This window comes from Procambarus clarkii, chromosome 24 (assembly GCF_040958095.1).
Source record: "Procambarus clarkii isolate CNS0578487 chromosome 24, FALCON_Pclarkii_2.0, whole genome shotgun sequence".
Taxonomy (NCBI): domain Eukaryota; kingdom Metazoa; phylum Arthropoda; class Malacostraca; order Decapoda; family Cambaridae; genus Procambarus; species Procambarus clarkii.
In genome coordinates this window covers 24,419,932-24,444,871 of record NC_091173.1, presented here as the reverse complement: position 1 = coordinate 24,444,871, position 24,940 = coordinate 24,419,932, and the positions used below count along the sequence as shown (strand labels likewise).

At 50.6% G+C, this 24,940-nt stretch overlaps 1 protein-coding gene across 1 annotated transcript in view; it reads right to left on the bottom strand.

Annotated features, from left to right (window-relative positions):
* The window catches only part of LOC138368222 (sacsin-like), a 214,582-nt gene that overhangs the window by 82,361 nt on the left and 107,281 nt on the right, over positions 1-24,940 (bottom strand). The window lies entirely within an intron of this gene.

The window sequence follows — 24,940 nt, the reverse complement described above, 5'->3', positions numbered from 1 at the left end:
GTGGTGTTAAAACTGCCCTGGTGCCTATAGCGGTGTTAAAACTGCCGTGGTGCCTACAGCGGTGTTAAGACTGTCCTGGTGCCTACACTGGTGTTAAAACTGTCCTGGTGCCTACAGTGTTAAGACTGCCCTGGTGCCCACATTGGTGTTAAAACTGCCCTGGTTCCCATATTGGTGTTAAAACTGCCCTGGTGCCCACATTGGTGTTAATACTGCCCTGGTGCCTACAGTGGGGTTAAAACTGCCCTGGTGCCCACATTGGTGTTAAAAATGCCTGGTGCCTACAGTGGTGTTAAAACTGCCCTGGTGCTTACAGTGGTGATAAAACTGCCCTGGAGCTGACAGTGGTGTTAAAACTGCCCTGGTGCCTACAGTGATAAGACTGCCCTGGTGCCTACAGTGTTATGACTGCCGTGGTGCCTACAGTGTTAAGACTTCCCTGGTTCTTACAGTGTTAAGACTGCCCTGGTGCATACAGTGTTACGACTGCCTTGGTGCCTACAGTGTTAAGACTGCCCTGGTGCCTACAGTGTTAAGACTGCCCTGGTGCATACAGTGTTACGACTGCCCTGGTGCCTACAGTGTTAAGACTGCCCTGGTACCTACAGTGTTAAGACTGCACTGGTGCCTACAGCGTTAAGACTGCCCTGGTGCTTACAGTGTTAAGACTGCATTTGTGCCTACAGTGTTAAGACTGCCCTGGTGCCAACAGTGTTAAGACTGCCCTGGAGGCTAGAGTGTTAAGACTGCACTGGTGCCTACAGTGTTATGACTGCCCTGGTGCCTAGAGTGGTATTAGGACTGCCCTGGTGCCTACAGTGTTAAGACTGCACTAGTGCCTACAGTGGTGTTAAGGCTATTCTCGTACCTACAGTGTTAAAACTGTCCTGCTGCCAACAGTGTTGTTAAGACTGCCCTGGTGCCTACAGTATTAAAACTGCCCTGGTTCCTACAACGTTAAGACTGCCCTGGTGCCTACAGAGTTAAAACTGCCCTGGTGCCTACAGTGTTAAGACTGCCCTGGTGCCTACAGTGCTAAGATTGCTTTTGTGCCTACAGTGTTAAAACTGCCCTGGAGCCTTGAGTGTTAAGACTGCACTGGTGCCTACAGTGTTATGACTGCCCTGGTGCCTACAGTGGTATTAGGACTGCCCTGGTGCCAACAGTGTTAATAAGACTGCACTGGTGCCTACAGTGGTGTTAAGACTATTCTCGTGCCTACAGTGTTAAAACTGCCTTGGTGCCTACAGTGTTAAGACTGCCCTGGTGCTGACAGTGGTATGACTGCCCTGTTGCCTACAGTGTTGTTAAGACTGCCCTGGTGCCTACAGTTGTGTTAAGACTGCCCTGGTGCCTACAGCATTAAAACTATCCAGCTGCCTACAGTGTTAAGACGGCTCTGGTGCCAAAAGTGTTAAGACTGCCCTGGTGCCTACAGTGTTAAGAATGCCCTGGTGTCCACATTGGTGTTATTGACTGCCCTGGTGCCTACAGTGGTATTAAAACTGCCCTGGTGCCTACAGTGTTAAGACTGCCCTGATGCCTACAGTGTTAAGACTGCCATGGTGCCTACAGTGGTGTTAAAACTGCCCTCGTGTCTACAGTGGTGTTAAAACTGCCCTGGTGCCCACATTGGTGTTGAGACTGCCCTGGTGGCTACAATGGTGTTAAAACTGCCCTAGTACCCACATTGGTATTAAAAATGCCCTAGAGCCTACAGTGGTGTTAAAACTGCCCTGGTGCCCACATTGGTGTTAAAACTGCCCTGGTGCCTACAGTGGTGTTAAGACTGCCCTGGTGCCCACATTGGTGTTAAGACTGCCCTGGTGCCTACAGTGGTGTTGAAACTGCACAGGGGCCCACATTGGTGTTAAAAATGCCCTAGTTCCTACGGTGGTGTTAAAACTGCCTTGGTGCTTACATTGGTGTTAAAACTGCCCTGGAGCCTACAGCGGTGTTAAGACTGCACTGGTGCCTACAGTGGTGTTAAAACTGCCCTGGTGCCCACATTGGTGTTAAAACTGCCCTGGTGCCTATAGTGTTAATACTGCCCTGGTGCCTACAGTGTTAAGACTGCCCTGGTGTCCACATTGGTGTTATTGACTGCGCTGGTGCCTACAGTGGTGTTAATACTGCCCTGGTGCCTATAGTGTTAAGACTGCCCTGATGCCTACAGTGTTAAGACTGCCATGGTGCCTACAGTGGTGTTAAAACTGCCGTCGTGTCTACAGTGGTGTTAAAACAGCCCTGGTGCCCACATTTGTGTTAAGACTGCCCTGGTGCCTACAGTCGTGTTAAAATAGCCCTGGTGCCCACATTGGTATTAAAAATGCCCTAGTGCCTACAGTGGTGTTAAAACTGCCCTGGTGCCCACATTGGTGTTAAAACTGCCCTGGTGCCTACAGTGGTGTTAAAACTGCCCTGGTGGCTAAAGTGGTGTTAAAACTGCCCTAGTGCCCACAATGGTGCTAAAACTGCCCTGGTGCCTACAGTGGTGTTAAAACTGTCGTGGTGCTTACAATGTTAAGAATGCCCTAGTACCTACAGTGGTGGTAAAACTACCCTGGTGCCTACAGTGGTGTTAAAACTGCCCTGTGCCTATAGTGTTAAGACTGCCCTGGTGCCCACACTGGTGTTAAGACTGCCTTGGTGCCCACGCTGGTGTTAAGACTGCCCTGGTGCCTACAGTGGTGTTAAAACTGCCCTGGTGCCCACATTTGTGTTAAGACTCCCCTGGTGCCTACAGTGGTGTTAAAATAGCCCTGGTGCCTACAGCGGTGTTAAGACTGCCCTGGTGCCTACAGTGGTGTTAAAACTGTCATGGTGCCTACAGTGTTAAGACTGCCTTGGAGCTGACAGTGGTGTTTAAACTGCCCTGGCGCCTACAGTGATAAGACTGCCCTGGTGCCTACAGTGTTAAGACTGCACTGGTGCCTACAGTGTTAAGACTTCCTGGTTCCTACAGTGTTAAGACTGCCCTGGGGCATACAGTGTTAATACTGCCCTGGTGCTTACAGTGTTAAGAATGCATTTGTGCCTACAGTGTTAAGACTGCCCTGGTGCCTACAGAGTTAAAACTGCCCTGGTGCCTACAGTGTTAACACTGCCCTGGTGCCTACAGTCCTAAGATTGTCCTTGTGCCTACAGTGAACTGCTCTGGTGCCTACAGTGTTAAGACTGCCCCGGTGCCTACAGTGCTAAGACTGCCCTGGAGGCTAGAGTGTTAAGACTGCACTGGTGCCTACATTGTTATGACTGCCCTGGTGCCTACAGTGGTATTAGGACTGCCCTGGTGCCTACAGTGTTAAGACTGCACTGGTGCCTACAGTGGTGTTAAGATTATTCTCGTACCTACAGTGTTAAAACTGCCCTGGTGCCTACAGTGTTAAGACTGCCCTGGTGCTGCCCTGGTGCCTACAGTGTTAAGACTGCACTGGTACCTACAGTGCTAAGACTGCCCTGGTGCCAACAGTGTTAAGACTACCCAGGTGCTGACAGTGGTAAGACTACCTTGGTGCCTACAGTGTTGTTAAGACTACCCTGGTGCATATAGTGGTGTTAAAACTGCCCTGGTGCCTACAGTGTTAAGACTGCCCTGGTGCGCACATTGGTGTTAAGACTGCCCTGGTGCCTACAGTGTTAAGACTGCCCTGGTGCCCACACTGGTGTTAAGACTGTCCTGGTGCCTGCAGTGGTGTTAAAACTGCCCTGGTGCCTACAGTGTTAAGAATGCCCTGGTGCCCACATTGGTGTTAAGACTGCCATGGGGCCTACAGTGGTGTTAAAACTGCCCTGGTGCCTACAGTGTTAAGACTGCCCTGGTGCCTACAGTGTTAAGACTGCCCTGGTGCCTACAATGGTGTTAAAACTGCCCTGGTGGCTAAAGTAGTGTTAAAACTGCCCTAGTGCCCACATTGGTGCTAAAACTGCCCTGGTGCCTACAGTGGTGTTAAAACTGTCGTGGTGCTTACAATGTTAAGAATGCCCTATTACCTGCAGTGGTGGTAAAACTACCCTGGTGCCTACAGTGGTGTTAAGACTGCCCTGGTGCCTACAGTCTTAAGACTGCCCTGGTGCCCACACTGGTGTTAAGACTGCCCTGGTGCCCACACTGGTGTTAAGACTGCCCTGGTGCCCACACTGGTGTTAAGACTGCCCTGGTGCCTACAGTGGGGGTTAAAACTGCCCTGGTGCCCACATTGGTGTTAAAAATGCCTGGTGCCTACAGTGGTGTTAAAACTACCCTGGTGCCCACATTGGTGTTAAAACTGCCCTGGTGTCTACAGTCGTGTTAAGACTGCCCTGGTGCTTACATTGGTGATAAAACTGCGCTGGTGCCTACAGTGGTGTTAAAACTGTCATGGTGCCTACAGTGTTAAGACTGCCCTGGAGATGACAGTGGTGTTAAAACTGCCCTGGTGCCTACAGTAATAAGACTGCCCTTGTGCCTACAGTGTAAAGACTGCACTGGTGCCTACAGTGTTAAGACTGCACTGGTGCCTACAGTGTTAAGACTGCCCTGGTGCTTACAGTGTTCAGACTCCATTTGTGCCTACAGTGATAAGACTGCCCTGGTGCCTACAGAGTTAAGACTGCCCTGGTGCCTACAGTGTTAAGACTGCCCTGGTGCCTACAGTGCTAAGATTGCTTTTGTGCCTACAGTGTTAAAACTGCTCTGATGCCTACAGTGTTAAGACTGCCCTGGTGCCTACAATGTTAAGACTGCTTTGGAGCCTAGAGTGTTAAGACTGCACTGGTGCCTACAGTGTTATGACTGCCCTGGTGCCTAAAGTGGTATTAGGACTGCCCTGGTGCCTACAGTGTTAAGACTGCATTAGTGCCTACAGTGTTAAGACTGCACTGGTGCCTACAGTGGTGTTAAGACTATTCTCGTACGTACAGTGTTAAAACTGCCCTGGTGCCTACAGTGTTAAGACTGCCCTGGTGATGACAGTGGTAAGACTGCCCTGTTGCCTACAGTGTTGTTAAGACTGCCCTGGTGTTAACAGTGTTAAGACTGCCCTGGTGCCTACAGTGTTAAGACTGCCCTGGTGTCCACATTGGTGTTATTGACTGCTCTGGTGCCTACAGTGGTGTTAATACTGCCCTGGTGCCTATAGTGTTAAGACTGGCCTGATGCCTACAGTGTTAAGACTGCCATGGTGCCTACAGTGGTGGTAAAACTGCCGTCGTGTCTACAGTGGTGTTAAAAGAGCCCTGGTGCCCACATTGGTATTAAAAATGCCCTAGTGCCTACAGTGGTGTTAAAACTGCCCTGGTGCCCACATTGGTGTTAAAACTGCCCTGGTGCCTACAGTGGTGTTAAAACTGCCCTGGTGGCTAAAGTGGTGTTAAAGTTGCCCTAGTGCCCACAATGGTGCTAAAACTGCCCTGGTGCCTACAGTGGTGTTAAAACTGTCGTGGTGCTTACAATGTTAAGAATGCCCTAGTACCTACAGTGGTGGTAAAACTACCCTGGTGCCTACAGTGGTGTTAAAACTGCCCTGTGCCTGCATTGGTCTAAAGACTGCCCTGGTGCCCACACTGGTGTTAAGACTGCCCTGGTGCCCACACTGGTGTTAAGACTGCCCTGGTGCCTACAGTGGTGTTAAAACTGCCCTGGTGCCCACAATTGTATTAAGACTGCCCTGGTGCCTATAGCGGTGTTAAAATTGCCCTGGTGCCTACAGCGGTGTTAAGACTGTCCTGGTGCCCACATTGGAATTAAAACTGCCCTGGTGCCCATATTGGTGTTAAAACTGCATTGGTGATCACATTGGTGTTAAGACTGCCCTGGTGCCTATTGCGGTGTTAAAACTGCCCTGGTGCCTTCAGCGGTGTTAAGACTGTCTTGGTGCCTACACTGGTGTTAAAACTGTCCTGGTGCCTACAGTGTTAAGACTGCCCTGGTGCCCACATTGGTGTTAAAACTGCCCTGGTGCCCACATTGGTGTTTAAACTTCCCTGGTGCCCACATTGGTGTTAAGACTGCCCTGGTGCCTACAGTGGGGTTAAAACTGCCCTGGTGCCCACATTGGTGTTAAAAATGCCTAGTGCCTACAGTGGTGTTAAAACTACCCTGGTGCCCACATTGGTGTTAAAACTGCCCTGGTGTCTACAGTCGTGTTAAGACTGCCCTGGTGCTTACATTGATGATAAAACTGCGCTGGTGCCTACAGTGGTGTTAAAACTGTCATGGTGCCTAAAGTGTTAAGACTGCCCTGGAGATGACAGTGGTGTTAAAACTGCCCTGGTGCCTACAGTAATAAGACTGCCCTGGTGCCTACAGTGTATAGACTGCACTGGTGCCTACAGTGTTAAGACTGCACTGGTGCCTACAGTGTTAAGACTGCCCTGGTGCCTACAGTAATAAGACTGCCCTTGTGCCTACAGTGTAAAGACTGCACTGGTGCCTACAGTGTTAAGTCTGCACTGCTGCCTACAGTGTTAAGACTGCCCTGGTGCTTACAGTGTTAAGACTCCATTTGTGCCTACAGTGTTAAGACTGCCTTGGTGCCTACAGAGTTAAATCTGCCCTGGTGCCTACAGTGTTAAGACTGCCCTGGTGCCTACAGTGCTAAGATTGCTTTTGTGCCTACAGTGTTAAAACTGCTCTGATGCCTACAGTGTTAAGACTGCCCAGGTGCCTAAAGTGTTAAGACTGCTTTGGAGCCTAGAGTGTTAAGACTGCACTGGTGCCTACAGTGTTATGACTGCCCTGGTGCCTACAGTGGTATTAGGACTGCCCTGGTGCCTACAGTGTTAAGACTGCATTGGTGCCTACAGTGTTAAGACTGCACTGGTGCCTACAGTGTTAAGACTGCATTGGTGCCTACAGTGTTAAGACTGCACTGGTGCCTACAGTGGTGTTAAGACTATTCTCGTACGTACAGTGTTAAAACTGCCCTGGTGCCTACAGTGTTAAGACTGCCCTGGTGATGACAGTGGTAAGACTGCCCTGTTGCCTACAGTGTTGTTAAGACTGCCCTGGTGTTAACAGTGTTAAGACTGCCCTGGTGTCTACAGTGTTAAGACTGCCCTGGTGTCCACATTGGTGTTATTGACTGCCCTGGTGCCTACAGTGGTGTTAAAACTGCCCTGGTGCCTATAGTGTTAAGACTGCCCTGATGCCTACAGTGTTAAGACTGCCATGGTGCCTACAGTGGTGTTAAAACTGCCGTCGTGTCTACAGTGGTGTTAAAACTGCCCTGGTGCCCACATTTGTGTTAAGACTGCCCTGGTGCCTACAGTGGTGTTAAAATAGCCCTGGTGCCCACATTGGTGTTAAAACTGCCCTGGTGCCTACAGTGGTGTTAAGACTGCCCTGGTGCCCACATTGGTGTTAAGACTGCCCAGGTGCCTACAGAGGTGTTAAAACTGCCCTAGTGCCTAAGGTGGTGTTAAAACTGCCTTGGTGCTTACATTGGTGTTAAAACTGTCCTGGAGCCTACAGCGGTGTTAAGACTGCACTGGTGCCTACAGTGGTGTTAAAACTGCCTGGGGCCCACATTTGTGTTAAAACTGCCCTGATGCCTACAGTGTTAAGACTGCCCTGATGCCTACAGTGTTAAGACTGCCCTGCTGCCAACAGTGTTAGGAATGCCCTGGAGCCTAGAGTGTTAGGACTGCACTGGTGCCTACAGTGTTATGACTGCCCTGGTGTCTACAGTGGTATTAGAACTGCCCTGGTGCCTACAGTGTTAAGACTGCACTGGTGCCTACAGTGGTGTTAAGACTATTCTCGTACCAAAAGTGTTAAAACTGCCCTGGTTCCTACAGTGTTAAGCTTGCCCTGGTGCTGCCATGGTTCCTACAGGGTTAAGACTGCACTGGTGCCTACAGTGCTAAGACTGCCCTGGTGCCGACAGTGGTGTTAAAACTTCCCTGGTGCCTGCAGTGTTATGACTGTCCTGGTGCCAACAGTGTTAAGACTGCCCAGGTGCTGACAGTGGTAAGACTGCCCTTGTGTCTACAGTGTTGTTAAGACTGCCCTGGTGCCTACAGTGGTGTTAAAACTGTCATGGTGCCTACAGTGTTAAGACTGCCCTGGTGCGCACATTGGTGTTAAGACCGCCCTGGTGTCTACTGTGGTGTTAAAACTGCCCTGGTGCCTACAGTGTTAAGACTGCCATGGTGCCCACATTGGTGTTAAGACTGCCCTGGTGCCTTCAGTGGTGTTAAAACTGCCCTGGTGCCTACATTGTTAAGACTGCCCTGGTGCCCACATTGGTGTTAAGACTGCCCAGGTGCCTACAGTGGTGTTAAAACTGCCCTGGTGCCTACAGTGTTAAGACTGCCCTGGTGCCCACACTGGTGTTAAGACTGTCCTGGTGCCTACAGTGGTGTTAAAACTGCCCTGGTGCCTACAGTGTTAAGGATGCCCTGATGCCCACATTGGTGTTAAGACTGCCCTGGTGCCTACATTGGTGTTAAAACTGCCCTGGTGCCTACAGTGTTAAGACTGCCCTGGTGCCTACAGTTTTAAGACTGCCCTGGTGCCTACAGTGGTGTTAAAACTGCCCTGGTGCCTAAAGTGGTGTTAAAACTGCCATAGTGCCCACATTGGTGCTAAAACTGCCCTGGTGCCTACAGTGGTGTTAAAACTGTCCCGGTGCTCACAGTGTTAAGACTGCCCTAGTACCTACAGTGGTGTTAAAACTACCCTGGTGCCTACAGTGCTGTTAAAACTGCCCTGGTTCCCACATTGGTGTTAAGACTGCCCTGGTGCCTACAGTGTTAAGACTGCCCTGGTGCATACAGTGGTGTTAAAACTGTCGTGGTGCTTACAGTGTTAAGACTGCCCAAGTACCTACAGTGGTGTTAAAACTACCCAGGTGCCTACAATGGTGTTAAAACTGCCCTGGTGCCTACATTGGTGTTAAGACTGCCCTGGTGCCCACACTGGTTTTAAGACTGCCCTGGTGCCCACACTGGTGTTAAGACTGCCCTGGTGCCTATAGCGGTGTTAAAACTGCCCTGGTGCCTACAGCGGTGTTAAAACTGTCCTGGGGCCTACACTGGTGTTAAAACTGTCCTGGTGCCTACAGTGTTAAGACTGCCCTGGTGCCTACAGTGGTGTTAAAACTGCCCTGTTGCCCACATTGGTGTTAAGACTGCCCTGGTGCCTATAGCGTTGTTAAAACAGCCCTGGTGCCTACAGCGGTGTTAAGACTGTCCTGGTGCCTACACTGGTGTTAAAACTGTCCTGGTGCCTACAGTGTTAAGACTGCCCTGGTGCCCACATTGGTGTTAAAACTGCCCTGGTGCCCATATTGGTGTTAAAACTGCTCTGGTGCCCACATTGGTGTTAAGACTGCCCTGGTGCCTACAGTGGGGTTAAAACTGCCCTGGTGCTCACATTGGTGTTAAAAATGCCTGGTGCCTACAGTGGTGTTAAAACTGCCCTGGTGCCCACATTGGTGTTAAAACTGCCCTGGTGCTTACATTGGTGATAAAACTGCGCTGGTGCCTACAGCGGTGTTAAGACTGCCCTGGTGCCTACAGTGGTGTTAAAACTGTCATGGTGCCTACAGTGTTAAGACTGCCCTGGAGCTGACAGTGGTGTTTAAACTGCCCTGGTGCCTACAGTGATAAGAGTGCCCTGGTGCCTACAGTGTTAAGACTGCACTAGTGCCTACAGTGTTAAGACTTCTTGGCTCCTACAGTGTTAAGACTGCCCTGGTGCATACAGTGTTACGACTGCCCTGGTGCCAACAGTGTTAAGACTGCCCTGGTGCCTACAGTGTTAAGACTGCACTGGTGCCTACAGTGTTAAGACTGCCCTGGTGCTTACAGTGTTAAGAATGCATTTGTGCCTACAGTGTTAAGACTGCCCTGGTGCCTACAGAGTTAAAACTGCCCTGGTGCCTACAGTGTTAACACTGCCCTGGTGCCTACAGTCCTAAGATTGCCCTTGTGCCTACAGTGAACTGCTCTGGTGCCTACAGTGTTAAGACTGCCCCGGTGCCTACAGTGTTAAGACTGCCCTGGAGGCTAGATTGTTAAGACTGCACTGGTGCCTACAGTGTTATGACTGCCCTGGTGCCTACAGTGGTATTAGGACTGCCCTGGTGCCTACAGTGTTAAGACTGCACTGGTGCCTACAGTGGTGTTAAGATTATTCTCGTACCTACAGTGTTAAAACTGCCCTGGTGCCTACAGTGTTAAGACTGCCCTGTTGCTGCCCTGGTGCCTACAGTGGTAAGACTGCACTGGTACCTACAGTTCTAAGACTGCCCTGGTGCCAACAGTGTTAAGACTGCCCAGGTGCTGACAGTGGTAAGACTGCCCTGGTGCCTACAGTGTTGTTAAGACTGCCCTGGTGCATATAGTGGTGTTAAAACTGCCCTGGTGCCTACAGTGTTAAGATTGCCCTGGTGCGCACATTGGTGTTAAGACTGCCCTGGTGCCTACAGTGTTAAGACTGCCCTGGTGCCCACACTGGTGTTAAGACTGTCCTGGTGCCTACAGTGTTAAGAATGCCCTGGTGCCCACATTGGTGTTAAGACTGCCATGGGGCCTACAGTGGTGTTAAAACTGCCCTGGTGCCTACAGTGTTAAGAATGCCCTGGTGCCCACATTGGTGTTAAGACTGCCATGGGGCCTACAGTGGTGTTAAAACTGCCCTGGTGCCTACAGTGTTAAGACTGCCCTGGTGCCTACAGTGTTAAGACTGCCCTGGTGCCTACAGTGTTAAGACTGCCCTGGTGCCTACAGTGGTGTTAAAACTGCCCTGGTGGCTAAAGTGGTGTTAAAACTGCCCTAGTGCCCACATTGGTGTTAAAACTGCCCTGGTGCCTACAGTGGTGTTAAAACTGTCGTGGAGCTTACAATGTTAAGAATGCCCTAGTACCTACAGTGGTGGTAAAACTACCCTGGTGCCTACAGTGGTGTTAAAACTGCCATGGTGCCTACATTGGTCTTAAGACTGCCCTGGTGCCCACACTGGTGTTAAGACTGCCCTGGTGCCCACACTGGTGTTAAGACTTCCCTGGTGCCTACAGTGGTGTTAAAACTGCCCTGGTGCCCACAATTGTATTAAGACTGCCCAAGTGCCTATAACGGTGTTAAAACTGCCCTGGTGCCTACCGCGGTGTTAAGACTGTCCTGGTGCCCACATTGGAATTAAAACTGCCCTGGTGCCCTTATTGGTGTTAAAACTGCCCTGGTGCCCACATTGGTGTTAAGACTGCCCTGGTGCCTATTGCGGTGTTAAAACTGCCCTGGTGCCTTCAGCGGTGTTAAGACTGTCTTGGTGACTACACTGGTGTTAAAACTGTCCTGGTGCCTACAGTGTTAAGACTGCCCTGGTGCCCACATTGGTGTTAAAACTGCCCTGGTGCCCATATTGGTGTTAAAACTTCCCTGGTGCACACATTGGTGTTAAGACTGCCCTGGTGCCTACAGTGGGGTTAAAACTGCCCTGGTGCCCACATTGGTGTTAAAAATACCTGGTGCCTACAGTGGTGTTAAAACTACCCTGGTGCCCACATTGGTGTTAAAACTGCCCTGGTGTCTACAGTCGTGTTAAGACTGCCCTGGTTCTTACATTGGTGATAAAACTGCGCTGGTGCCTACAGTGGTGTTAAAACTGTCATGGTGCCTACAGTGTTAAGACTGCCCTGGAGATGACAGTGGTGTTAAAACTGCCATGGTGCCTACAGTAATAAGACTGCCCTTGTGCCTACAGTGTAAAGACTGCACTGGTGCCTACAGTGTTAAGACTGCACTGGTGCCTACAGTGTTAAGACTGCCCTGGTGCTTACAGTGTTAAGACTCCATTTGTGTCTACAGTGTTAAGACTGCCCTAGTGCCTACAGAGTTAAAACTGCCCTGGTGCCTACAGTGTTAAGACTGCCCTGGTGCCTACAGTGCTAAGATTGCTTTTGTGCCTACAGTGTTAAAACTGCTCTGATGCCTACAGTGTTAAGACTGCCCTGGTTCCTACAGTGTTAAGACTGCCCTGTTGCTGCCCTGGTGCCTACAGTGGTAAGACTGCACTGGTACCTACAGTTCTAAGACTGCCCTGGTGCCAACAGTGTTAAGACTGCCCAGGTGCTGACAGTGGTAAGACTGCCCTGGTGCCTACAGTGTTGTTAAGACTGCCCTGGTGCATATAGTGGTGTTAAAACTGCCCTGGTGCCTACAGTGTTAAGATTGCCCTGGTGCGCACATTGGTGTTAAGACTGCCCTGGTGCCTACAGTGTTAAGACTGCCCTGGTGCCCACACTGGTGTTAAGACTGTCCTGGTGCCTACAGTGTTAAGAATGCCCTGGTGCCCACATTGGTGTTAAGACTGCCATGGGGCCTACAGTGGTGTTAAAACTGCCCTGGTGCCTACAGTGTTAAGAATGCCCTGGTGCCCACATTGGTGTTAAGACTGCCATGGGGCCTACAGTGGTGTTAAAACTGCCCTGGTGCCTACAGTGTTAAGACTGCCCTGGTGCCTACAGTGTTAAGACTGCCCTGGTGCCTACAGTGGTGTTAAAACTGCCCTGGTGGCTAAAGTGGTGTTAAAACTGCCCTAGTGCCCACATTGGTGTTAAAACTGCCCTGGTGCCTACAGTGGTGTTAAAACTGTCGTGGAGCTTACAATGTTAAGAATGCCCTAGTACCTACAGTGGTGGTAAAACTACCCTGGTGCCTACAGTGGTGTTAAAACTGCCCTGGTGCCTACATTGGTCTTAAGACTGCCCTGGTGCCCACACTGGTGTTAAGACTGCCCTGGTGCCCACACTGGTGTTAAGACTTCCCTGGTGCCTACAGTGGTGTTAAAACTGCCCTGGTGCCCACAATTGTATTAAGACTGCCCAAGTGCCTATAACGGTGTTAAAACTGCCCTGGTGCCTACAGCGGTGTTAAGACTGTCCTGGTGCCCACATTGGAATTAAAACTGCCCTGGTGCCCTTATTGGTGTTAAAACTGCCCTGGTGCCCACATTGGTGTTAAGACTGCCCTGGTGCCTATTGCGGTGTTAAAACTGCCCTGGTGCCTTCAGCGGTGTTAAGACTGTCTTGGTGACTACACTGGTGTTAAAACTGTCCTGGTGCCTACAGTGTTAAGACTGCCCTGGTGCCCACATTGGTGTTAAAACTGCCCTGGTGCCCATATTGGTGTTAAAACTTCCCTGGTGCACACATTGGTGTTAAGACTGCCCTGGTGCCTACAGTGGGGTTAAAACTGCCCTGGTGCCCACATTGGTGTTAAAAATACCTGGTGCCTACAGTGGTGTTAAAACTACCCTGGTGCCCACATTGGTGTTAAAACTGCCCTGGTGTCTACAGTCGTGTTAAGACTGCCCTGGTTCTTACATTGGTGATAAAACGGCGCTGGTGCCTACAGTGGTGTTAAAACTGTCATGGTGCCTACAGTGTTAAGACTGCCCTGGAGATGACAGTGGTGTTAAAACTGCCATGGTGCCTACAGTAATAAGACTGCCCTTGTGCCTACAGTGTAAAGACTGCACTGGTGCCTACAGTGTTAAGACTGCACTGGTGCCTACAGTGTTAAGACTGCCCTGGTGCTTACAGTGTTAAGACTCCATTTGTGCCTACAGTGTTAAGACTGCCCTAGTGCCTACAGAGTTAAAACTGCCCTGGTGCCTACAGTGTTAAGACTGCCCTGGTGCCTACAGTGCTAAGATTGCTTTTGTGCCTACAGTGTTAAAACTGCTCTGATGCCTACAGTGTTAAGACTGCCCTGGTGCCTACAGTGTTAAGACTGCTTTGGAGCCTAGAGTGTTAAGACTGCACTGGTGCCTACAGTGTTACGACTGCCCTGGTGCCTACAGTGGTATTAGGACTGCCCTGGTGCCTACAGTGTTAAGACTGCATTGGTGCCTACAGTGTTAAGACTGCACTGATGCCTACAGTGGTGTTAAGACTATTCTCGTACGTACAGTGTTAAAACTGCCCTGGTGCCTACAGTGTTAAGACTGCCCTGGTGATGACAGTGGTAAGACTGCCCTGTTGCCTACAGTGTTGTTAAGACTGCCCTGGTGTTAACAGTGTTAAGACTGCCCTGGTGCCTACAGTGTTAAGACTGCCCTGGTGTCCACATTGGTGTTATTGACTGCCCTGGTGCCTACAGTGGTGTTAAAACTGCCCTGGTGCCTATAGTGTTAAGACTGCCCTGATGCCTACAGTGTTAAGACTGCCATGGTGCCTACAGTGGTGTTAAAACTGCCGTCGTGTCTACAGTGGTGCTAAAACTGCCCTGGTGCCCACATTTGTGTTAAGACTGCCCTGGTGCCTACAGTGGTGTTAAAATAGCCCTGGTGCCCACATTGGTATTAAAAATGCCCTAGTGCCTACAGTGGTGTTAAAATTGCCCTGGTGCCCACATTGGTGTTAAAACTGCCCTGGTGCCTACAGTGGTGTTAAGACTGCCCTGGTGCCCACATTGGTGTTAAGACTGCCCAGGTGCCTACAGAGGTGTTAAAACTGCCCTGGTGCCCACATTGGTGTTAAAAATGCCCTAGTGCCTAAGGTGGTGTTAAAACTGCCTTGGTGCTTACATTGGTGTTAAAACTGCCCTGGAGCCTACAGCGGTGTTAAGACTGCACTGGTGCCTACAGTGGTATTAGGACTGCCCTGGGGCCCACATTTGTGTTAAAACTGCCCTGGTGCCTACAGTGTTAAGACTGCCCTGATGCCTACAGTGTTAAGACTGCCCTGGTGCCAACAGTGTTAGGAATGCCCTGGAGCCTAGAGTGTTAGGACTGCACTGGTGCCTACAGTGTTATGACTGCCCTGGTGTCTACAGTGGTATTAGGACTGCCCTGGTGCCTACAGTTTTAAGACTGCACTGGTGCCTACAGTGGTGTTAAGACTATTCTCGTACCAAAAGTGTTAAAACTGCCCTGGTGCCTACAGTGTTAAGCTTGCCCTGGTGCTGCCCTGGTTCCTTCAGTGTTAAGACTGCACTGGTGCCTACAGTGCTAAGACTGCCCTGGTGCCGACAGTGGTGTTAAAACTTCCCTGGTGCCTGCAGTGTTATGACTGTCCTGGTGCCAACAGTGTTAAGACTGCCCAGGTGCTAACAGTGGTAAGACTGCCCTGGTGTCTACAGTGTTGTTAAGACTGCCCTGGTGCCTACAGTGGTGTTAAGACCGCCCTGGTGCCTACTGTGGTGTTAAAACTGCCCTGGTGCCTACAGTGTTAAGACTGCCATGGTGCCCATATTGGTGTTAAGACTGCCCTGGTGCCTACAGTGGTGTTAAAACTGCCCTGGTGCCTACATTGTTAAGACTGCCCTGGTGCCCACATTGGTGTTAAGACTGCCCAGGTGCCTACAGTGGTGTTAAAACTGCCCTGGTGCCTACAGTGTTAAGACTGCCTTGGTGCCCACACTGGTGTTAAGACTGTCCTGGTGCCTACAGTGGTGTTAAAACTGCTCTGGTGCCTACAGTGTTAAAGGATGCCCTGATGCCCACATTGGTGTTAAGACTGACCTGGTGCCTACATTGGTGTTAAAACTGCCCTGGTGCCTACAGTGTTTAGACTGCCCTGGTGCCTACAGTTTTAAGACTGCCCTGGTGCCTACAGTGGTGTTAAAACTGCCCTGGTGCCTAAAGTGGTGTTAAAACTGCCCTAGTGCCCACAATGGTGCTAAAACTACCCTGGTGCCTACAGTGGTGTTAAAACTGTAGTGGTGCTCACAGTGTTAAGACTGCCATAGTACCTACAGTGGTGTTAAAACTACCCTGGTGCCTACAGTGGTGTTAAAACTGCCCTGGTGCCTATATTGGTGTTAAGACTGCCCTGGTGCCCACACTGGTGTTAAGACTACCCAGGTGCCCACACTGGTGTTAAGACTACCCTGGTGCCCACACTGGTGTTAAGACTGCCCTGGTGCCTACAGTGGTGTTAAGACTGCCCTGGTGCCTACAGTGGTGTTAAAACTGCCCTGGTGCCCACATATGTGTTAAGACTGTCCTGGTGCCTATAGCGTTGTTAAAACTGCCCTGGTGCCTACAGCGGTGTCAAGACTGTCCTGGTGCCTACTCTGGTTTTAAAACTTTCTTGGTGCCTACAGTGTTCAGACTGCCCTGGTGCCCACATTGGTGTTAAAACTGCCCTGGTGCCCATATTGGTGTTAAAACTTCCCTGGTGCCCACATTGGTGTTAAGACTGCCCTGGTGCCTACAGAGGGGTTAAAACTGCCCTGGTGCCCACATTGGTGTTAAAAATGTCTGGTGCCTACAGTGGTGTTAAAACTGCCCTGGTGCCCACATTGGTGTTAAAACTGCCCTGGTGCCTACAGTGGTGTTAAGACTGCCCTGGTGCCTACATTGGTGATAAAACTGCGCTGGTGCCTACTGCGGTGTTAAGAATGCCCTGGAGCTGACAGTGGTGTTAAAACTGCCCTGGTGCCCACAGTGATAAGACTGCCCTGGTGCCTACAGTGTTAAGACTGCACTGGTGCCTACAGTGTTAAGACTTCCCTGGTTCCTACAGTGTTAAGACTGTCCTGGTGCATACAGTGTTACGACTGCCCTGGTGCATACAGTGTTAAGACTGCCCTGGTGCCTACAGTCTTAAGACTGCACTGTTGCCTACAGTGTTAAGACTGCCCTGGTGCTTACAGTGTTAAGACTGCATTTGTGCCTACAATGTTAAGACTGCCCTGGTGCTTTCAGAGTTAAAACTGCCCTGGTGCCTACAGTGCTAAGATTGCTTTTGTGCCTACAGTGTTAAAACTGCTCTGGTGCCAACAGTGTTAAGACTGCCCAGGAGCCTAGAGTGTTAAGACTGCACTGGTGCCTATAGTGTCATGACAGCCCTGGTGCCTACAGTGGTATTAGGACTGCCCTGGTGCCTACAGTGGTGTTTAGACTATTCTCGTACCTACAGTGTTAAAACTGCCCTGGTGCCTACAGTGTTAAGGCTGCCCTGGTGCTGACAGTCGTAAGACTGCCCTGTTGCCTACAGTGTGGTTAAGACTGCCCTGGTGCCAACAGTGTTAAGACTGCCCTGGTGCCTACAGTGTTAAGACTGCCCTGGTGTCCACATTGGTGTTATTGACTGCCCTGGTGCCTACAGTGGTGTTAAAATTGCCCTGGTGCCTACAGTGTTAAGACTGCCCTGATGTCTACAGTGTTAAGACTGCCATGGTGCCTACAGTGGTGTTAAAACTGCCCTGCTGCCCATATTGGTATTAAAAATGCCCTAGTGCCTACAGTGGTGTTAAAACTGCCCTGGTGCCCACATTGGTGTTAAGACTGCCCTGGTGCCTACAGTGGTGTTAAAACTGCCCTGGTGCCCATATTGGTATTAAAAATGCCCTAGTGCCTACAGTGGTGTTAAAACTGCCCTGGTGCCCACATTGGTGTTAAACTGCCCTGGTGCCTACAGTGGTGTTAAGACTGCCATGGTGCCCACATTGGTGTTAAGACTGCCCAGGTGCCTACAGAGGTGTTAAAACTGCTATGGTGCCCACATTGGTGTTAAAAATGCCCTAGTGCCTACGGTGGTGTTAAAACTGCCTTGGTGCTTTCATTGGTGTTAAAACTGCCCTGGAGCCTACAGCGGTGTTAAGACTGCACTGGTGCCTATAGTAGTGTTAAAACTGCCCTGGTGCCCACATTGGTGTTAAAACTGCCCTCTTGCCTACAGTGTTAAGACTGCCCTGATGCCTACAGTGTTAAGACTGCCCTGGTGCCTTCAGTGCTAAGATTGCCCTTATGCCTCCAGTGTTAAAACTGCTCTGGTGCCTACAGTGTTAAGACTGCCCTGGGGCCTACAGTGTTAAGACTGCCCTGGGGCCTACAGTGTTAAGACTGCCCTGGAGCCTAGAGTGTTAAGACTGCACTGGTGCCGACAGTGTTATGACTGCCCTGGTGTCTACATTGGTATTAGAACTGCCCTGGTGCCTACAGTGTTAAGACTGCCCTGGTGCCTTCAGTGCTAAGATTGCCCTTGTGCCTACAGTGTTAAGACTGCCCTGATGCCTACAGTGTTAAGACTGCCCTGGTGCCTACAGTGTTAAGACAGCCCTGATGCCTACAGTGTTAAGACTGCCCTGGTGCCTTCAGTGCTAAGATTGCCCTTGTGCCTACAGTGTTAAAACTGCTCTCGTGCCTACAGTGTTAAGACTGTCCTGGAGGCTAGAGTGTTAAGACTGCACTGGTGCCTACAGTGTTATGACAGCCCTGGTGCCGACAGTGGTATTAGGACTGCCCTGGTGCCTACAGTGGTGTTAAGACTATTCTCGTACCAACAGTGTTAAAACTGCCCTGGTGCCTACAGTGTTAAGACTGCCCTGGTGCTGCCCTGGTGGCTACAGTGTTAAGACTGCACTGGTGCCTACAGTGCTAAGACTTTCCTGGTGCCGACAGTGGTGTTAAAACTTTCCTGGTGCCTGCAGTGTTATGACTGCCCTGGTGCCAACAGTGTTAAGACAGCCCAGGTGCTGACAGTGGTAAGACTGCCCTGGTGCCTACAGTGTTGTTAAGACTGCCCTGGTGCCTACAGTGGTGTTAAAACTGCCCTGGTGCCTACAGTGTTAGGACTGCCCTGGTGCGCACATTGGTGTTAAGACTGCCCTGGTGCCTACAGTGGTGTTTAAACTGCCCTGGTTCCTACAGTGTTAAGACTGCTCTGGTGCCCACATTGGTGTTAAGACTGCCCAGGTGCCTACAGTGGTGTGAAAACTGCCATGGTGCCTACAGTGTTAAGACTGCCCTGGTGCCCACATTGGTGTTAAGACTGCCCAGGTGCCTACAGTGGTGTTAAAACTGCCCTGGTGCCTACAGTGCTAAGACTGCCTTGGTGCCCACACTGGTGTTAAGACTGTCCTGGTGCCTACAGTGGTGTTAAAACTGCCCTGGTGCCAACAGTGTTAAGACTACCCTGGTGCCTACAGTGTTAAGACTGCCCTGGTGCCTACAGTCGTATTAAAACTGCCCTGGTGCCTAAAGAGGTGTTAAAACTGCCCTAGTGCCCACATTGGTGCTAAAACTGCCCTGGTGCCTACAGTGGTGTTAAAACTGTCGTGGTGCTTACAGTGTTAAGACTGCTCTAGTACCTACAGTGGTGTTAAAACGGCCCTGGTGCCCATATTGGTATTAAAAAAGCCTTAGTGCCTACAGTGGTGTTAAAACTGCCCTGGTGCCCACATTGGTGTTAAGACTGCCCTGGTGCCTACATTGGTGTTAAAACTGCCCTGGTGGCAACATTGGTGTTAAGACTGCCCTGGTGCCCACACTGGTGTTAAGACTGCCCTGGTGCCCACACTGGTGTTAAGACTGCCCTGGTGCCTACAGTGGTGTTAAAACTGCCCTGGTGCCTATAGCGGTGTTAAAACTGCCGTGGTGCCTACAGCGGTGTTAAGACTGTCCTGGTGCCTACACTGGTGTTAAAACTGTCCTGGTGCCTACAGTGTTAAGACTGCCCTGGTGCCCACATTGGTGTTAAAACTGCCCTGGTTCCCATATTGGTGTTAAAACTGCCCTGGTGCCCACATTGGTGTTAATACTGCCCTGGTGCCTACAGTGGGGTTAAAACTGCCCTGGTGCCCACATTGGTGTTAAAAATGCCTGGTGCCTACAGTGGTGTTAAAACTGCCCTGGTGCCCACATTGGTGTTAAAACCGCCCTGGTGCCTACAGTGGTGTTAAGACTGCCCTGGTGCTTACAGTGGTGATAAAACTGCCCTGGAGCTGACAGTGGTGTTAAAACTGCCCTGGTGCCTACAGTGATAAGACTGCCCTGGTGCCTACAGTGTTATGACTGCCGTGGTGCCTACAGTGTTAAGACTTCCCTGGTTCTTACAGTGTTAAGACTGCCCTGGTGCATACAGTGTTACGACTGCCTTGGTGCCTACAGTGTTAAGACTGCCCTGGTGCCTACAGTGTTAAGACTGCCCTGGTGCATACAGTGTTGCGACTGCCCTGGTGCCTACAGTGTTAAGACTGCCCTGGTACCTACAGTGTTAAGACTGCACTGGTGCCTACAGCGTTAAGACTGCCCTGGTGCTTACAGTGTTAAGACTGCATTTGTGCCTACAGTGTTAAGACTGCCCTGGTGCCAACAGTGTTAAGACTGCCCTGGAGGCTAGAGTGTTAAGACTGCACTGGTGCCTACAGTGTTATGACTGCCCTGGTGCCTAGAGTGGTATTAGGACTGCCCTGGTGCCTACAGTGTTAAGACTGCACTAGTGCCTACAGTGGTGTTAAGGCTATTCTCGTACCTACAGTGTTAAAACTGTCCTGCTGCCAACAGTGTTGTTAAGACTGCCCTGGTGCCTACAGTATTAAAACTGCCCTGGTTCCTACAACGTTAAGACTGCCCTGGTGCCTACAGGGTTAAAACTGCCCTGGTGCCTACAGTGTTAAGACTGCCCTGGTGCCTACAGTGCTAAGATTGCTTTTGTGCCTACAGTGTTAAAACTTCCCTGGAGCCTTGAGTGTTAAGACTGCACTGGTGCCTACAGTGTTATGACTGCCCTGGTGCCTACAGTGGTATTAGGACTGCCCTGGTGCCAACAGTGTTAATAAGACTGCACTGGTGCCTACAGTGGTGTTAAGACTATTCTCGTGCCTACAGTGTTAAAACTGCCTTGGTGCCTACAGTGTTAAGACTGCCCTGGTGCTGACAGTGGTATGACTGCCCTGTTGCCTACAGTGTTGTTAAGACTGCCCTGGTGCCTACAGTTGTGTTAAGACTGCCCTGGTGCCTACAGCATTAAAACTATCCAGCTGCCTACAGTGTTAAGACGGCCCTGGTGCCAACAGTGTTAAGACTGCCCTGGTGCCTACAGTGTTAAGAATGCCCTGGTGTCCACATTGGTGTTATTGACTGCCCTGGTGCCTACAGTGGTATTAAAACTGCCCTGGTGCCTACAGTGTTAAGACTTCCCTGATGCCTACAGTGTTAAGACTGCCATGGTGCCTACAGTGGTGTTAAGACTGCCCTGGTGCCTTCAGTGGTGTTAAAACTGCCCTGGTGCCTACATTGTTAAGACTGCCCTGGTGCCCACATTGGTGTTAAGACTGCCCAGGTGCCTACAGTGGTGTTAAAACTGCCCTGGTGCCTACAGTGTTAAGACTGCCCTGGTGCCCACACTGGTGTTAAGACTGTCCTGGTGCCTACAGTGGTGTTAAAACTGCCCTGGTGCCTACAGTGTTAAGGATGCCCTGATGCCCACATTGGTGTTAAGACTGCCCTGGTGCCTACATTGGTGTTAAAACTGCCCTGGTGCCTACAGTGTTAAGACTGCCCTGGTGCCTACAGTTTTAAGACTGCCCTGGTGCCTACAGTGGTGTTAAAACTGCCCTGGTGCCTAAAGTGGTGTTAAAACTGCCATAGTGCCCACATTGGTGCTAAAACTGCGCTGGTGCCTACAGTGGTGTTAAAACTGTCCCGGTGCTCACAGTGTTAAGACTGCCCTAGTACCTACAGTGGTGTTAAAACTACCCTGGTGCCTACAGTGGTGTTAAAACTGCCCTGGTTCCCACATTGGTGTTAAGACAGCCCTGGTGCCTACAGTGTTAAGACTGCCCTGGTGCATACAGTGGTGTTAAAACTGTCGTGGTGCTTACAGTGTTAAGACTGCCCAAGTACCTACAGTGGTGTTAAAACTACCCAGGTGCCCACAATGGTGTTAAAACTGCCCTGGTGCCTACATTGGTGTTAAGACTGCCATGGTGCCCACACTGGTTTTAAGACTGCCCTGGTGCCCACACTGGTGTTAAGACTGCCCTGGTGCCTATAGCGGTGTTAAAACTGCCCTGGTGCCTACAGCGGTGTTAAGACTGTCCTGGGGCCTACACTGGTGTTAAAACTGTCCTGGTGCCTACAGTGTTAAGACTGCCCTGGTGCCTACAGTGGTGTTAAAACTGCCCTGTTGCCCACATTGGTGTTAAGACTGCCCTGGTGCCTATAGCGTTGTTAAAACAGCCCTGGTGCCTACAGCGGTTTTAAGACTGTCCTGGTGCCTACACTGGTGTTAAAACTGTCCTGGTGCCTACAGTGTTAAGACTGCCCTGGTGCCCACATTGGTGTTAAAACTGCCCTGGTTCCCATATTGGTGTTAAAACTGCTCTGGTGCCCACATTGGTGTTAAGACTGCCTTGGTGCCTACAGTGGGGTTAAAACTGCCCTGGTGCTCACATTGGTGTTAAAAATGCCTGGTGCCTACAGTGGTGTTAAAACTGCCCTGGTGCCCACATTGGTGTTAAAACTGCCCTGGTGCTTACATTGGTGATAAAACTGCGCTGGTGCCTACAGCGGTGTTAAGACTGCCCTGGTGCCTACAGTGGTGTTAAAACTGTCATGGTGCCTACAGTGTTAAGACTGCCCTGGAGCTGACAGTGGTGTTTAAACTGCCCTGGTGCCTACAGTGATAAGACTGCCCTGGTGCCTACAGTGTTAAGACTGCACTAGTGCCTACAGTGTTAAGACTTCTTGGCTCCTACAGTGTTAAGACTGCCCTGGTGCATACAGTGTTACGACTGCCCTGGTGCCAACAGTGTTAAGACTGCCCTGGTGCCTACAGTGTTAAGACTGCACTGGTGCCTACAGTGTTAAGACTGCCCTGGTGCTTACAGTGTTAAGAATGCATTTGTGCCTACAGTGTTAAGACTGCCCTGGTGCCTACAGAGTTAAAACTGCCCTGGTGCCTACAGTGTTAACACTGCCCTGGTGCCTACAGTCCTAAGATTGCCCTTGTGCCTACAGTGAACTGCTCTGGTGCCTACAGTGTTAAGACTGCCCCGGTGCCTACAGTGTTAAGACTGCCCTGGAGGCTAGATTGTTAAGACTGCACTGGTGCCTACAGTGTTATGACTGCCCTGGTGCCTACAGTGGTATTAGGACTGCCCTGGTGCCTACAGTGTTAAGACTGCACTGGTGCCTACAGTGGTGTTAAGATTATTCTCGTACCTACAGTGTTAAAACTGCCCTGGTACCTACAGTGTTAAGACTGCCCTGTTGCTGCCCTGGTGCCTACAGTGGTAAGACTGCACTGGTACCTACAGTTCTAAGACTGCCCTGGTGCCAACAGTGTTAAGACTGCCCAGGTGCTGACAGTGGTAAGACTGCCCTGGTGCCTACAGTGTTGTTAAGACTGCCCTGGTGCATATAGTGGTGTTAAAACTGCCCAGGTGCCTACAGTGTTAAGATTGCCCTGGTGCGCACATTGGTGTTAAGACTGCCCTGGTGCCTACAGTGTTAAGACTGCCCTGGTGCCCACACTGGTGTTAAGACTGTCCTGGTGCCTACAGTGTTAAGAATGCCCTGGTGCCCACATTGGTGTTAAGACTGCCATGGGGCCTACAGTGGTGTTAAAACTGCCCTGGTGCCTACAGTGCTAAGAATGCCCTGGTGCCCTCATTGGTGTTAAGACTGCCATGGGGCCTACAGTGGTGTTAAAACTGCCCTGGTGCCTACAGTGTTAAGACTGCCCTGGTGCCTACAGTGTTAAGACTGCCCTGGTGCCTACAGTGGTGTTAAAACTGCCCTGGTGGCTAAAGTGGTGTTAAAACTGCCCTAGTGCCCACATTGGTGTTAAAACTGCCCTGGTGCCTACAGTGGTGTTAAAACTGTCGTGGAGCTTACAATGGTCTTAAGACTGCCCTGGTGCCCACACTGGTGTTAAGACTGCCTACAGTGAAACTGCCCTGGTGGCTAAAGTGGTGTTAAAACTGCCCTAGTGCCCACATTGGTGTTAAAACTGCCCTGGTGCCTACAGTGGTGTTAAAACTGCCCTGGTGCCTACAGTGTTAAGACTGCCCTGGTGCCTACAGTGTTAAGACTGCCCTGGTGCCTACAGTGGTGCAGTTAAGACTGCCCTGGTGCCTACAGTGTTAAGACTGCCCTGGTGCCTACAGTGGTGTTAAAACTGCCCTGGTGCCTACATTGGTCTTAAGACTGCCCTGGTGCCCACACTGGTGTTAAGACTGCCCTGGTGCCCACACTGGTGTTAAGACTTCCCTGGTGCCTACAGTGGTGTTAAAACTGCCCTGATGCCCACAATTGTATTAAGACTGCCCAAGTGCCTATAACGGTGTTAAAACTGCCCTGGTGCCTACAGCGGTGTTAAGACTGTCCTGGTGCCCACATTGGAATTAAAACTGCCCTGGTGCCCATATTGGTGTTAAAACTGCCCTGGTGCCCACATTGGTGTTAAGACTGCCCTGGTGCCTATTGCGGTGTTAAAACTGCCCTGGTGCCTTCAGCGGTGTTAAGACTGTCTTGGTGCCTACACTGGTGTTAAAACTGTCCTGGTGCCTACAGTGTTAAGACTGCCCTGGTGCCCACATTGGTGTTAAAACTGCCCTGGTGCCCATATTGGTGTTAAAACTTCCCTGGTGCACACATTGGTGTTAAGACTGCCCTGGTGCCTACAGTGGGGTTAAAACTGCCCTGGTGCCCACATTGGTGTTAAAAATACCTGGTGCCTACAGTGGTGTTAAAACTACCCTGGTGCCCACATTGGTGTTAAAACTGCCCTGGTGTCTACAGTCGTGTTAAGACTGCCCTGGTTCTTACATTGGTGATAAAACTGCGCTGGTGCCTACAGTGGTGTTAAAACTGTCATGGTGCCTACAGTGTTAAGACTGCCCTGGAGATGACAGTGGTGTTAAAACTGCCATGGTGCCTACAGTAATAAGACTGCCCTTGTGCCTACAGTGTAAAGACTGCACTGGTGCCTACAGTGTTAAGACTGCACTGGTGCCTACAGTGTTAAGACTGCCCTGGTGCTTACAGTGTTAAGACTCCATTTGTGCCTACAGTGTTAAGACTGCCCTGGTGCCTACAGAGTTAAAACTGCCCTGGTGCCTACAGTGTTAAGACTGCCCTGGTGCCTACAGTGCTAAGATTGCTTTTGTGCCTACAGTGTTAAAACTGCTCTGATGCCTACAGTGTTAAGACTGCCCTGGTGCCTACAGTGTTAAGACTGCTTTGGAGCCTAGAGTGTTAAGACTGCACTGGTGCCTA